Below are 16,334 nucleotides of genomic sequence, written 5' to 3' on the forward strand. Positions count from 1 at the left end.
GTCAAAGTTAATTTCACCGTTCAATCATAGTATTAGCTCTCAAGTTTCTATTCCGACTTATTTCTGTTTTGAAAAGAAGCAGAACTGAAGGAAATACTAATAAATGCATTTTGGAAATGTGATTTGCTTAATAAAACCCTATGGTTGAGTTTTCCGCGGTAGAAAAACTACCCTGATCCTCCTTTTTTTAAAAAAATATAAATTTATTTATTTTAATTGGAGGCTAATTACTTTACAATATTGTATTGGTTTTGCCATACATCAACATGAATCCACCACAGGTGTACACATGTCCCCCATCCTGAACTCCCCTTCCACCTCCCTCCCCGTACAATCCCTCTGGGTCATCCCAGTGCACCAGCCCCAAGCATCCTGTATCATGCCTCAACATTCTTAAATTTTGCAGTGGCGTTTGTTGAGAAGTCTCTGTAATCCTGAGCATATCTCTCTCTAGCTCTGGTCTACAATGTCCTCAGCTGTTAAGAGAGGAGTTTAGACTGAGGAAGGCCTTTCTGGGCACCTATAGATTGAAAATGCCTTCACATTTTTAATGTGCTAATGAGCAGTGACATCCTCTCTTCCCATCCCGCTGTGTCTCAATGCAGTGAAGCAGGAATTCTTTTCAAAATTTCTTTTTAAAGCCACATTGTCTCTCATGCAAAAGAAAACTGATGGGGAATCCAAGTACATGAAACAGATCAGAGCAGAGCTCTTGCGGTTGAAGTGAGGGGTGGGGTTGTGGGCAAAAAATCCTCCCCTCTCCCTGCCCTCCCCCTCACAGTCACTTCCCACAGCCCCAGGGCACCTCTGAACCATCCTCAGAGTTCTAGGGAACACAGCTCAAAACCACAGTATTGCAGGATTGCACCACAGAAGCAGAATGGAATTTGCTTTCTAAAATCTATCTGCTTGGAACCCAACCTAGATGGTAAGCTTCTCAAGGGCCAGCAGTATCTGGCAGCTATTGAAAACACACGTGTGAGCGATGAAAGGGACGTGTGAGTTCAGCAGGCTGTTCATTTCAGAGACTGGAGTGGCTTCGCAGGTCCAGTACACACCTCCCAGCAGCCCTTCATCATCTTTTTTTAATACCTGTATTGATTTTGTGACAATATTGCTTCTGTTTTACCTTTTGGTCTTTTGGCCAGGAGGCGTGTGGGATCCTATCTCCACGACCAGGGATCGAACATGCAGCCCCACATTGGAAGGTGAAGTCTCAACCTTTTGGACCACTAGGGAAGTCCCCCTTCATCATCTTTTGAGGCCACAGAGCAGGGGGTCCCCCGCTGCTCGGGGACTACGGAGCATGCACTTCTGTGGCCTTTGCATCAGAATGATTTGTGACTTCTCAGATGCAACTGCCAGTGATACAGTTAACATTTCAAAACTTGGCCAACCACAGATTTAATTTCTTTGAACCTTTGGGGATGTTTAAACAGTAGCTTGAGTATTATATTTGCACTTTATGAGAATGAGGGAAGAGGGACATGGAGTGGGGGCGGAACAGGAGGGGAGAATTTCCCAAAACTGTATGAAAAAAGGATGGAAAACATTGTTGAGTTTCTGCTTAAAAAAATTTTTTTTTCTTCCATTGAAATACTGCTTTAAAGCATTGGCAGGCTTACAGAAGTGAAATGAAAAACAAATCCCACAAAAATCCTGGAGTACCATAAAAATAATGAATAAAGTTGTGCAAAATGCTTTGATTTCAGTAATATTTTTCAATAAAGCTGGTGCATTCCAAACTGGGGCATATTTATCTTGAAGGAAGCCCTCTGCACCATGGCTTAAGAGTTTACAACAAATCTGGTGGTCTTGGTTGTGATATGATAATAAAAGTTACTCATGTAGTAAAAATGGCATGGGCTTTGAACGTGGGCTGATCTGGGTTCGAATTCCTCCTCCCCTTTATATTACCTGAGCCTCTTTAAGTGAGTGACTATGCTATCTATCTAGTTTGACTTTCCTCACCTGTAAAAATTCTAAGAATAATGCCTGTCTCAATGGGAAGCTTACATGTGTGGAAGCTGCTGGGGTTGTGGGTAGGCACTGGCACTGAGCTTGTTTGGGTAAGGAGAATGATTCAGTATTTGTGTCCAGAGCATTGCAAGATATCTGTAGTATCACACAAAGTTCATAGTCCAGCAGCACAGGAAACTACACCTTTGTCCTTGGTGTTTTTTTTTTTTTTTTACTGATTATGCAATTAATACGTATTTACTGGCAAAACTTGAAAACTAAAGATGGATATTAAGAAGGAAAAGAAATCATCCACAATCCCAATAAAAGATTGGTGTGTTTTTCTATGTCTACAAATAACATTTTTCTTTGGTCAAATTTATATTTCTTGGCAAGAAAAGAGTCTTATTCAGTGATAGTTTCAAATATATTAGAATATAATTTTACATATCATTCTTCTCTTATAATTTCTTAAGATATCATATTTTTTAAGTCTTACTGAACTTGTTACAATATTGCTTCTGTTTTATGTTATGGCCTTGAGTCAAGTGGGATCTGAGCTCCCTGACCAGGGATTGAACCTATATGCTCTGCATTGGAAGGCAAAGTCTAAACCACTGGACCACCAAGGAAGTCCCAGAATACTATTTTTAATAGTATAAGGGTAACACTTTGGCCACCTCATGCGAAGAGTTGACTCATTGGAAAAGACTCTGATGCTGGGAGGGATTGGGGACAGGAGGAGAAGGGGGCGACAGAGGATGAGATGGCTGGATGGCATCACTAACTCGATGGACAAGAGTTTGGGTGAACCCCGGGAGTTGGTGATGGACAGGGAGGCCTGGTGTGCTGCAATTCATGGGGTCGCAAAGAGTTGGACACGACTGAGTGACTGAACTGAACTGAACTGAATGCATGTACATTGTTAAATATTCATAAAAAGTGAAGGCACAAGAAGAAATGGAAATATTACCTATAATCTCAATTCACAGAAATAGTCACTGCTGACATTTAGCTGTGTATCCTGCTATTCCTTTTTAAAAAGTTTATATATATATAAAACAATCACATATAATATGTATATTATATATGAATATATATATAAAGTATATGTTTACACTTTATATATGATAAACTGTTAGATCTGCAGTTTTCTTGGGATCTAATTGTTATATAACATTGTATAAATTTAATGTGTACAACACAATGATTTGATATATTATATATTGTGAAATGATAACCACAATAAGTTTAGTTAACATCCATCATTTCACATGGTTACAATTTTTTTCTGATGAGATATATAAATTTAAAATTTAAAACTTAAATTGGGAACTTCTTGAATAACCACCACTACAGACTACTTTCTTTGGATGAATATTGCATTGAGAATCTTTCCTACATCATTAAGTTTTTCTGTGTGTCATAATTTTTAATAGTTGATACTATTTCAATGTTCTATATCATAGTTTATTAATTCCCTAATATTAGCTAGATTTCATTATTTTATTATCATAGGCTTTTTTTGGTTGGTGAATATCCTAATAGCTTATGCTATATCTAGGCTTCTCAGATAGCTAGTAGTAAAGAATACACGTGCCAGTGCAGGCCATGTAAGAGACGTGGGTTCGCTCCCTGGGTTGGGAAGATCCCCTGGAGGAGGAAATGTCACCCCACTCCAGTATTCTTGCCAGGAGAATCCCATGATCAGAGGAGCCTGGCAGACTGTAGTCCATGGGGTCACAAAGAGTCAGATACGACTGAGTGTCTGAGCACATGCTACATCCATGATAGATTTTAAACATAAATTTCTAGTGGACTTGCATGCATATTTTTAGGTCTTCTGCCCATGTGCCCTCTAGCAAGGCTATACCAATTTATCCTTCCACTAATAGTACATAAAATTACCTACTTCCTTGTACGCTTATGGTTATTATACTGGTGATACCATCAAGAAGAGAAAAGCTTTGTTAATTTGTCAAAAATTTTTATACCTGATTGTAATTTACATCTTATATTAGTAGTATATTTTTTCTGTTTTGCATTGTCTTCCATATATTTTACATATTTTTCTTTTTCATACCCATTTGTTGTAGTAAAGCAAGACTACAGAAAATGAATAAAATACATTAATTGGGTACAAATAGATTAGTTTTGACAGTTGTACACATCTGTATAAACACTTAGATTAAGGTATAAAATATTTTCAATACTCACAAGTAGAACAGAACCTCCACGGATCTATTTGTCTATTCTTGTAGTAATGCCACATTAAAAAAAAAAAATCACATACCTAGGAATGGCTGTTTAAAAAGGTGTGCAAGACATAAGCTCTGAAAACTACAACACGTTACTGACATAAAATTTAAAACACCTGGGTAAATGGAAGGATAGACTATGTTCATTAATTGGAAGACTCTATGTTGTAAAGATAGTATTCTCCCAAAATTCCTTTATAGATTAAGTGTCATCCCAAACAAATTCTAGAAAGCTTTCTTTTTCCTTTGTGGAGTCAGCAAGTTGATTCTAAAATTTATCTGGAAATTCAAAGGCCAACAAATGCCAAGTCAATCTTGAAGAAGAAATGAAAAAGTGGATTTATACTACCAGGTATCAAGACATGATACAATGGGAGTTATTAAAACAAAGGAGTACTATATGTAAAAGACTTGAACAGACGTTTCAAAAAGAGGATATTCAAGTGGCCAAAAAACATATAGAAAGGTTCTAAATTTTATTAGTCATCAGGAAAATACAAATTAAAACCACAATGTGGTACAATTACACACTTGCCAGAATGCCTGAAATTAAAGACAAGCATACTACATGTTGGAAGGACGTGGCAGAATTGGAACCCTTGCTACAGTCACTTTCGAAAATCATTTGACCACATCCATTTACTTTAAACATATGTCTTCCTACTATGCAACAATTCCATTTGAAGCTACATAGTCAGCTGAAATTCGAACATATATTCACCAAAAGATAACCTTCATTAATGAAATGTCTACCAGTAGCAGAATGGATGAATTGCAAGATATTCGTATAATGGAATACTATTTGGCAATGAGAGTGAACAAACCACAAATACAAGTAGAAACATAATGCTCAACACAAGAAGCCAGACACAAAAGACTCCGCACTGAATGACCCCACCTATGCATGTAAAATTCTATTAATGAAATAGGCTAAATGAACCTATGGGGTTAGAAGTCAGGAGAGTGGCTACCCTTTGGGGTATGGAGTGGCTGTTGGGGCATGCTGGGGTTCTGAGCTGATTGTCATATTCTGGTCTTAACCAACTGCTTATTATATGGGTGTTTCTTTTTGAAAATTCATTAAGCTGTGTACTTATGATTTGAGTACTTTAAATTTTGTATATTATTTCTTACTTTTCCCCCCAAGGAAAGGTCAATGCTGTTTAATCTTTTTGTTTTGTGTTGCTGGGAAGAATTTTGAGGTCAGATGGGTTTCCTTTTCTTGGGTGGGATTATAGTATTTTTCTTAAGACTAATACCTAATTATCAGAATATTTCTATATATTAGCTATTTAAATTAATATTGTCTGATCTTCAGTGTCCCCTTTGTATCTAAAGACTTATTTCTTCTTCTTCTTTTTTAGTTTTATAAAATTTTCTTCTAGTATTTGTTATATTATTGTATCTTCTATCTCCATTTTTTTGGCTATCTACATTGATATTCTGGATAAATGATGATTGAATCTGGTTTTAGAAAAAGCAGAGGAAGCAGAGATCAAATTGCCAACATCTGCTGGACCATCAAAAAAGCAAGAGAATTCCAGAAAACATCTATTTCTGCTTTACTGACTATGCCAAAGCCTTTGACTGTGTGGATCACAAGAAATTGTGGAAAATTCTGAAAGAGATGGGAATACTACACCACCTGACCTGCCTCTTGAGAAACCTGTATGCAGATCAGGAAGCAACAGTTAGAACTGGACATGGAACAACAGACTAGTTCCAAATAGGGAAAGGAGTACGTCAAGGCTGTATATTGTCACCCTGCTTATTTAACTTATATGCAGAGTATATCATGAGAAACGCTGGGCTGGAAGAAGCACAAGCTGGAATCAAGACTGCCAGGAGAAATATCAATAACCTCAGATAGGCAGATGACACCACCCTTAGGGCAGAAAGTGAAGAAGAACTAAAGAGCCTCTTGATGAAAGTGAAAGAGGAGAATGAAAAAGTTGGCTTAAAGCTCAACAGTCAGAAAACTAAGATCATGGCATCCAGTCCCGTCACTTCATGGCAAATAGATGGGGAAACAGTGGAAACAGTGGCTGACTTTATTTTTTGGGGCTCCAAAGTCACTGCAGATGGTGATTGCAGCCATGAAATTAAAAGATGCTTACTCCTTGGAAGGAAGTTGTGACCAACCTAGACAGCATATTAAAAAGCAGAGACATTACTTTGTCAACAAAGGTCTGTCTAGTCAAGGCTATGGTTTTTCCAGTGGTCATGTATGGATGTGAGAGTTGGACTATAAAGAAAGCTGAGCGCCAAAGAATTGATGCTTTTGAACTGTGGTGTTGGAGAAGACTCTTGAAAGTCCCTTGGACTGCAAGGAGATTCAATCAGTCCATCCTAAAGGAGATCAGTCCTGGGTGTTCATTGGAAGGATTGATGTTGAAGCTGAAACTCCAATATTTTGGCCACCTGATGGGAAGAGCTGACTCATTTGAAAAGATCCTGATGCTGGAAAAGATTGAGGGCAGGAGGAGAAGGAGATGACAGAGGATGAGATGGTTGGATGGCATCACCGACTCAATAGACATGAGTTTGGGTGAACTCTGGGAGTTGGTGATGGACAGGGAGGCCTGGCGTGCTGCAGTTCAAGGGGTTGCAAAGAGTTGGACACGACTGAGCGACTGAACTGAACTGAATCTGTTGAATAATTTAAAAAAATCCTTCCTTTTAAAATGTGCAACTCTTTATTCTGGGAAAATTTCTTGGCCTTATTTTGTATTTCATTGACTTAAAACTTTAGAAGTATTCAAAAATTGCTACTTGTTGCTTTCAATTCAGAAATTGTGCTCCCCATCATTTAATAGCATTTCCTGATCTCTGATTCTTTTTAAATTATCACTTGCTCTTGATATGGTGTTGAGAATACAAATTAGATAATTCTTAAAAACTTCTCCTGTTTATTGCAGTACCTATTTCTTAGGAAAACACTTTCTCTGATTCCTTGGAGGTTCCTGTCTTTTTTTTTTTTTTTTTTGCACATCATAATCTTTTGGTAGAGATGCTCAGAAATTGGAACTAAGTTGGATTCTGTTATTCCATACATCTTTACTATGTATTTACCAGTCATTCCCCTAAGTCCTGAAGATAAAGTAACGAATTCTCCCTGAACCATTCCTGTTCCCATGGTTCATGAATGAAGCCTGTTGAGAATAGATGGAATCTGGGGAGGCTGGCATTGTGGGTTTTGATCTTTGCAAATACTGGTCATGAAAAATGTGAACTTTTAGTCATAGATAGGAAACTCATTCTCCAACTTCATGAACCTGAACTTCAATAATTAATGAGCCAATATCATCCTAGAGAATACGGGGTAGCCCCCAAACTCAGTCAATTTTGAAGAATAGCCAGTCAGTGTTGTTAGGATTCATAGAAAGAGTGGCCCGTCCCACTGCACTTTCTGGGCAAACATTCCTGAGACAGTTGGCAGATGGGAAAGGAGGAGTTAAAAATCACGCTATGTGATGCTGAAATCCTAACTTTGTCTACTGGCTTCAGTTTGTAGCTGGTTGGCCTTGGAGAGTTTTCCAGGAAGTTCTGTTGCCCAAACGTAGATGGGAGATGAGGTGTTAGCGAGATAACCTTAAAATCCAGGTGGAACTTGGTTCTGAATGCTTTAGGAGACCTTTCAGCCAAAATGAGTAGCTGTGCCAGATGGTGGATTTGTGAGAAGCTCTACTACCAATCAGGGTACGTGTCAGTCCCAAACCGAAATCGGTCTGAGGAGAATCTGGCCTGCTGTAGATTCTCCCAGGACAGAGAGAGTAGAAGAGGGGTGATCCTCCTTGCAGGCGCATGTTCTAGTCACGCCCTCCCAGTTTCTACAGGAGGATATTAGTGGATACTTTCCCTGCTCATCTGATGGTTAAAGCACGTATCTGTGGATACAGCTGGAAACCCAGAATGGCAGGTACCTCCCAGGGAAGAACGGGTCAAGCTCATTGCTACTCTTATGGATCCTCCTTGGCTTGTCAATTCCTCATGGCCACCCACATCCCTTTCTTTATCCCATATGGTGTCAGGTTTTGGTATTTTCTATACTGCATTGTATGCATCCTGTTTTCTCTCTGAATTAAATTATTTTATCTTGTTATGATATATCCAATTTGCAAGTATTGGATATCAATACTGATATACAATATACCAATTGCTGATCCAATATCAGCAAAGTACCATTTAAATGAATCAAAATAAATAAAATACGGAGAGACAGTTCTCTCCTCATTTGCCCACCAACCCTGTACTTCTGGGAGGCTGACTGTCTTCATATAAATAATAGGAGGGGAATTGCTATTTTTCCTAGCTTATACCTCAAGGCAGAGAACAAGTCATAAACTCTTCTAGCACAGAAAGGGACAAGAACTATTTTTTCCAGCCTGACCTTTCCATAAGCTCAGAGGCAATCAATCCTGAGGATTCTCCACTTTGCCTTCTTCCTTTCACAGGGTCTCGATGCATGAGGGGTGAGGATGGGAAGACAAGAGTTTAAAAGAACCAAACACTGATGGTCAGAGATGAAAGAGAGGAACTAGGGAATTCTGTCTATTCACTGAGGGACCAGGGACATCTTCACCATCTAGCAATCAGGCCCAAATCCCAACCGCCATAGACTCTCTGGATTGAATTACATGGGTTGAATTAAATGTAAAGAACTTATAGAAAATTCTTTGGGGTTCTGAGTTTGTTCTTGACTGGTCATGAGGAGAAGTCCTCTACTTTTTCTTTGCCCATCCATCTTTCCAACCACCCCTAGCCATACTTCCATCAGAAGCCTGGCATTTAGCAAAGAGTCAGTAAATGCTGGTTTTTATGACTGTTGTGTGTTACAATTTGTCTAGTGTCTGTTGTAGGCAAGGCCATCGCAGACCTCCTTCCCAGAGGCCTGGATGAGGATGCTATAGACCACATGTGAGACTATGCTATGAATATTTAGTCTCAAATGAAAAATGTGGGACTTTGCATTTCTTCCTCTCTTCTCTAACAGTTCCTGCTTCCTAGCCAAAGGAGAAACTGTTTAGAAAAATCAGGCTATGATTACCCCCAAGAGAAAATATGTTTTGAGTCTAGTGAAGGCCTTTGCTGAGTGACATTAATTATACTCATTTAGATTTGACATTATTAATTAACCTTCCCAGCTGTTTATATTGTAGCCTTTTATTAAAACAAAATGATTAAAACAAATAATTAAAGAATATTACTACCACCTTAAATGTGCACATTGTCTTAAGCCTTACGAAAGGCTTTTATCCACAGTCTCACATAACACCCATTAATTCTACCACGTGAAAATGGCAAAGCTTATTTTTTGTTTTTTCATTTTTAAATTTTGGTAAAATATACATAATACAATATGTATAATTTTTAGCATTTTAAAGTGTACAACACAGTGGCATTAAGCACATTTACATCATTGAGCAACCATCACCATTATCTATCTCCATAATTTTTTCATCATCTCAAATAAAAACTCTATACCCAGTAAACAATAATCTCCCATTCCCTCCCCTCTCCCAGACCTTAGTAACCTCTAATCTACTTTCTGCCTCTATGAATTTGACTGTTCCAGGAACCTCACATAAATGCAGTTATGCAATATTTGCCCTTTCGTGATTTCTTTCACATAGGGAAGAGCCCCTGGAGAAAGGAATGGCTACCCACTCCAGTATTCTTGCCTGGAGAATCCCATGGGCAGAGGAGCCTGGTGGGCTACAGTCCATGAGGTCACAAAGAGTCGGACACGACTGCGCGAATAACACTTTCACTTATATAATGTCTTAAAAGTCATCTATGTTGTAGCATATATCAAGATTTCATTTATTTTTAAGATTGCATCATATTCCACTGGCTGTCCACAATGCATTTGTTTATCCTTTCATCCGCTGATGGACATTTGGATTGTTTCTACTTTCGGCTATTGTGAATAAAGTTGCTGCGAACATTGAAAAGTCTTATTTTTATTTGAAAAGTGTAGCTTAGTGATCCAGCAAGTCTGATGGAGATAGAGCCTAGTGTCCAGTCCTGGATGCACGTTAGAATGGCCTGGGAATTTGAAAAAAAAAAATCACTCTGGACCACCAGAATGTCAGATTCTCTGGAGGTGCAGACTGGACAGAGCAGTTTAAAAAACTCTCTAGGGGACTTTCCTGGTGGTCCATGGGTTAACAGCCCACCTTCCAATGCAGGAGACATGAGTTCAATCCCTGGTCAGGGAACTAAGATCCCACATGCCACTGGGCCCACACTGCATCTGCTGAGCCTGTGCACCCTAGAGCCTGTGTACCACAGCTAGAGAGCTGGCCGCAGTGGAGACCCAACACAGCCAAATAAATAAATAAATACATATTTAAAAAATGGCCCTCTAGGTGATTCTTCTGTGCAGCTAGAATTGAGGGCTATGGAACCCAGGTCGAGTCACTCACTGCCTTTTGCAGGCTTTCTCCTTACATCTTCTGTCTGTCTTTCATTAAAGTCACTCATCACAAATTGGTTCACCAAAGTAGATCCTCTTTGTATCATTTTAACCTATAACTTGGGGCAGGAAAAATAAAACAAAAATTTTAAATTCCAAATTCAAGTGAAAAAAAACAAACAAACAAATGAAAAACACCCATCCGCTCAACACCATGAAGCCAAATGCTGGTTTGTTGGCTAAATATAGGGACCTATTTGTTTTTTGCATTTTAATCATCTTGTTTTAATAACACACCACAATACAAACAATTGTACGGGTTAATTCAGCTCTATTTAAGAAGTCTTGTTCTGTACTCCAGAGCTTGTTGTTCTGTCTGGTTAAATGCTCATGCATTAAAATGCTAATAATTAAACTGTTACGATTGACTAATGAACTCTGCCAGCGATAAATGATGGTCTTGTTAGATTCACCGCCCAGCAAGCCTCCTTTTGTACTGAGAAAGTTAAAGGTTAGAGTGCTCTTGAAACCAGTGAGTGGATCTAGAAGCAATTACAATTTTTTCCCTGAAACAAATAGTTACTACAATAATGTTTCAGTTCCAAGTCAGTAAGAGTGAAAAGCGCCCTCTTTATCCCGCAGGGCAGATGACATGGTTTTCCAGACGAAAGCGTGCTTAGACAGACATCCTTCTTAGAACCAGTCTTCCCAAGAATGCAGACGCAAATGGTGAGTTTTCAGGACAGCCAGCAGGTGACCCAGCATCGTGGGTACTACTTAGAGCAGGATGTTTAAGCAACACAGAAAGTTTCTCCCCAGTTCTCTGTGTGACTTGGGGGAAGCTGCTTCATCTCTCTGGACCCCAATTTTCTCATTTGAAAGAGCAGAGTCATAATCACAACCCTCTATGGCAAACATTTGCTTTATCCTGTAGAGTAACTAGTTCCCGTTTTTTTCCACTCAGAGCCTCCCAGCCAAGACTTCCTTCTGGGTTCTCGGTTCACAGGGTTTGGGTTGGGTTGGGGGGGCGGAACTGATTGCAACCCACAAGCTCCAGGGGCGAAGCATGTGACCAGCCCTGGCCAATCAGAGCTTCATCTCCGAACCAGTCAGAGCAAATTCTGGGACTCCAGCTAGAGCCATCTAGAAAGCAACACCCCTTGACAGTGGACCTGAACCTAGAAAGATGTGAACCTAGAGTGGCTCTGGCCACTGTAGCAGACGGCCTTCCAGACAAAACAGCTGAGAAGAGGCAGATTCTTCAGGAGCTGGATCCAGACTTACCCAGGGAGTTTTCAATGACTTGAGCCAGAATCTCCCTTGTGTTCCCCCATCAGCTGGTTTAAGCTGGGTTTCTGTTGCTGGCCAGGAGTTCTTCCTCATGGCCAAGGAAGGATTCCAAAGCTCAGACTCAGCCCTGCCTACTTGGGCGCCCCTCCGAAGGCTCCGGTGTGACAGGAGCCACTTCCTTTGACTCTCAGCATTATAGGGTTCTGGGCATTGCCTGGGGGCTTGCTTTGCAGCTCTGGGAGCTTTCTGTCTCCCACAGGGCTGGGAATTCCCCAAGGGCTGGGTTACCATACCCACCTCCCGCCTGCTCTTCCTTAGACCCTTAAAGGTGAGCCTGGCTTCTCAGATGTGGCAAAGATGCAGAACCGACCAAATTCCACAGTGACCATGGACCCAAAAGGCAGGGATGGCAGAGAAAAGCCTAAAGGCATTCAGGGTTTTCCCTCCTGGAGACCCCGTGCCCTTTTCTAAATAGGCTTTTTTTTTTTTTTCTCTCTGAAGGATGAAATGGAAGAGTCTGCTGAAAAAAGTGAACCAAAATATAAACTCAATTCATTTGCAAGTTTCCTTAGCTCTTCTGCTTGATCTTTGGACTTGAGCTTAACGCTGGCCACATGTAATCAACCCGCATCATTTCTCCAAACATTTGGTGACAGTGTATTTTTAGAAGAGTTATGGAGAGAGCAAAGCTTAGGACCTCAAGTCAGAACACTATCCAGGTGACACAGAGCAGGCCACTGCCTCTCTCTGAGGGTAGTGATGCTCAGAGGATAAAATCCTTATTCTGGGATGCTGGGGGAGTAAGCTGAACCACGGCAAGGATGATGAACTATTTGTATGGAGATCTCTAGTTTCTATAGAGTTTTCACATCTACCTTTGTGTTCGGCAAAAGGCATGTAAATGAAAAGCATTATACAAATGTAAGGGGATTTATTCCTTTAAATTCTTTCCTGGTCACTTCATGTATTTCTTGTCTCCCTAAAAAGTTAATTCTTTTGATAAATATTTACTGAGCATCTACTACATGTGCAACCTTTTCTAGGTGCTGAGGGCATAGCTGTGAAAATGAAAATGTGGTGTCAGCCTTCATGATTCTTTAATTTGTAGTCTCCTTCACAAAACCAAAAAATCCACAAGGGCAGGAACCATGTCTATTATCCATTCTTCTACCCACCTATCCATCCATCATCCATCCAACTATCCCTCCATCCATCATCCATATATCCACCCAAAACAAATATTTCTGAGTAGTGCCATCCATGGGCTAGGCACTGATCTGGCCACTAGGAAAGTTGCAGTGAACAAAACAAAGTCTTTACAGCTTACATTTTGGTGGGTGGAGAGAGACAATAAATGATAATCAAATACATGAGGAACCTATCCAGGGTAATAAGTGCTATGTAGAAAAATAAAACAATGTGGTAGTAGTGGGGGATGTAGCGTGATGAGCAATGGGGGTCCACCCCCAGGACCTCAAAGAAACCTACAGATTTACCTCCCAGGATTTTCTTCAAAGGACAGGAAGTCCTGGCTGTCACTGGTCCCCAGCCGGCAGCTGGCCCATTTTCTACTGGGACTCCTGGGCTCTGCTTCTGTACTCTTCTTAGGAAAGAAATAAGTGAAAAGAAAGACATAAGGAGTAAACTTTGTAGTATCCAGCCAAGGGCCTGGCATTTAGTGAGCACTCAGTATCAGATGAATGAACGCAAGATGGATAGATGGGTGGATGGATGAGAGGGTGTTGTCATGGAGATATATGGGATGGGTTGAAGGCTGAGAGCAGCCCTGAACCCGTCCAGAGCTGAGGTGGACTTTGGGAGTGCAGATCCTCACCCTCACCTTTGCTCACTGCCCACGAGACTGCCCATGGAGAGAGCAAAGTTTAGGGTCTCAAATCAGAACACTATCCTGGTGACTTGCAGCAGGTCACAGAGGATCCTCTGGGGAAGATGAGATGGGTGGAAGTGGCACTTACAGGAGACTCCCTGAGTCTCCCCCAACTCCCCTCGCATGAAAGGCAGCTCAACCTGATCCCTGGGGCAGTGTCCTGGCCCAAAGCCTTGAAGCAAAGGGTGGGGTCCTGGGGTGAGGCTCCAATCCAGGTGACCACAGAATTCCTCTTCCTGGATCCACTCAAGTGCAACAGAGGCTCAACTGGCAGCTAAAATAAGTTAATAAGAAAGCCACATTGTGTACCTAATGAATTTTCTAAATCAATTATGAAACAGTCTCATTGGTCATTTGTTAACATCTTGAAACCTTTACAAATTAATTTTACTGTATTAAAAAACAAACCTCTCACAGTCTGTTAACTCCATAAATGTGTTTTAAATTTGTTTTTGAATGCAACAACAAGCTGTGTGTGTGTGTGTGTGTGTGTGTGGTTCAGACTGACGATTCCCAGATAAACTACTTGGCATTTGAATGGAGTCCACCTGTCCATTCACAAGACAGACTGTTTGGCGGTCAGTGTCAGTGACAGTCCGGTCCTCGAGAGAGGCAGCTATGGTACAGTTGCCCTATGTGTCTGACCATCCTGGGCCAGCAGGGTGGCACCTCTGGAGACACTGCTTAAAACTGCCACCCGGCCTAAGGCCAAGTGTTCTCCTGGGGCAGAGTTAGTGGCTGATGACTGCAGCAGGCAGCACTGAGAGAAAGGGACCAAGTGAATGCAGCCACGCTGAACCCTAGAAGGCAAAGAGACACAGGAATCAGAGCTGGGAGGCCTGGTTAATGAGGAGGTCACCAATGCAGTCCCCAGAGGCCAGGCTGCCCGGAGAAGCTCGCAGCGGTCCCATTTCAGAGAAGTGCTGTTTTCTTAAGCTGGTAGCACGGGAACAAATTGATAGGAGGCGGCTTTGCAAGGCCTCAGAAGCAAACTGCTTGGCCATTTTCGCTTTGGCCAAGTCCATGCCCAAGTTTGGTTTTGGGTACCCTGTTTGGAGAAAGATGCAGGGATCCTGGAAAGAGGCCAGGGGAGCTTACAATCGCTTGCAAGTGTTGAAAGGCAGGATTAAAGGAGCTAAAAGTATTAACATTTGGAGGGAGAGAGGGACGGAGGATGTGGAGAGGTGGGGACGGCTTAATGGCTCCCCACTTTCAAGTCTGCTGAGGGCTTTGTAAGCACATCACCAGTCATTTCCATTAAGACTAATGATGGGCTTTCTTTTGAAACTGGAGGGAATTAAGTTAGACCTGAGGAAGGCTGACTTGAAGTAAAGGAGGTTTATCACAGTGATGACCTCTGACTGGGAGTACAGAATCTGTCTCTTCCTGAAAACTCTGAAGAACATCTCTGTCTTCTGACCAGTAGATACAGTCTTTGCTGCAGACCAGTCTCATTCTGATTTGATAGGCTTTATACATATCTACATACCTACATACACATATATAGTTTTTTCCTTTTATTTATTATTTAACTTATTTTTAAATTTATTTATTTTTATTTTGGGCTGTGCTGGGTCTTCGTTGCAGCATGGGCTTTTCCTTAGTTGTGGCAAGTTATGCTCCAGGTGAGGTGCATGGGCTTCTCATTGCATTGACTTCTTCCATCGTGTAGCACCAACTTCAGGGTGCCCGGACGGGCTTCAGTAATTGTAGCTCCCCGGCTCCAGAGAACAGGCTGAATAGTTGTGGTGCACAAACTTAGTTCCTCCACATCATGTAGGATCTTCCTGGATCAGCGATCAAACCCGTGTCTCCTGCCTTGGCAGGTGAATTCTTTACCACTGAGCCACCAGGGAAGCCCTGATCTGACAGTTTTTTAAAAATTAAAATTTTCTTGTTTCCCATCTTATATGTCTACATAATCACATTTCTCATAGTGAAATATAGCTATGTTAAACTTGTATTTTTAAATAAATCTTTTTTCCCCTGACTATATGCTTATTGTAAGTAATTTTGAAAACAGACAAGTACCAAGCAGCAGAAACAAATTGAGGCAAACCCTGCTAAAATTTCTTCTTTCTTTGCTAGACATGTAAATCTATAGAATTATCCCATCTAAGTGTTTGTACTTTGAATTATTTTAGCTTAACCTTGCTTCAAAATTATTTTCCCATGTCATTACAAAAACCTTCAAACTTTTCCCTACATTAAATAATGTATTTTTATTGTTTTGTTTACAAATGAAATACAAAGTAATGTAAAATTTATTTCAGAATTACCTAGTAGTAAAAAGGGAAGACACAGTCCCTCCTGTAAAACTGCCCCCAAGGATAATGACTGTGAGCAGTTTGGGGTACACTTCATGATGTGAACCCTTTTTGGTGACTGTATAATATTCCTTCAAGTAGATATACTACATTTTATTTACTTCCATGTTCCCATTGTTGAAGAGCTACATTTTTAGGTTTTCACTGCATTTCTGGTCTTCTCTTTGTCACTGTTCATGGGTTTTTTTATTTAG

General features: G+C 40.6%; 1 long non-coding RNA gene across 2 annotated transcripts in view; it reads left to right on the forward strand.

The window, feature by feature from the left end:
• Positions 1–16,334, forward strand: part of LOC109579098 (uncharacterized) — an 84,016-nt gene that overhangs the window by 34,999 nt on the left and 32,683 nt on the right. The gene's annotated exons all lie outside the window — the stretch shown is intronic.

This window comes from Bos indicus, chromosome 26 (assembly GCF_029378745.1).
Source record: "Bos indicus isolate NIAB-ARS_2022 breed Sahiwal x Tharparkar chromosome 26, NIAB-ARS_B.indTharparkar_mat_pri_1.0, whole genome shotgun sequence".
Lineage (NCBI taxonomy): Eukaryota > Metazoa > Chordata > Mammalia > Artiodactyla > Bovidae > Bos > Bos indicus.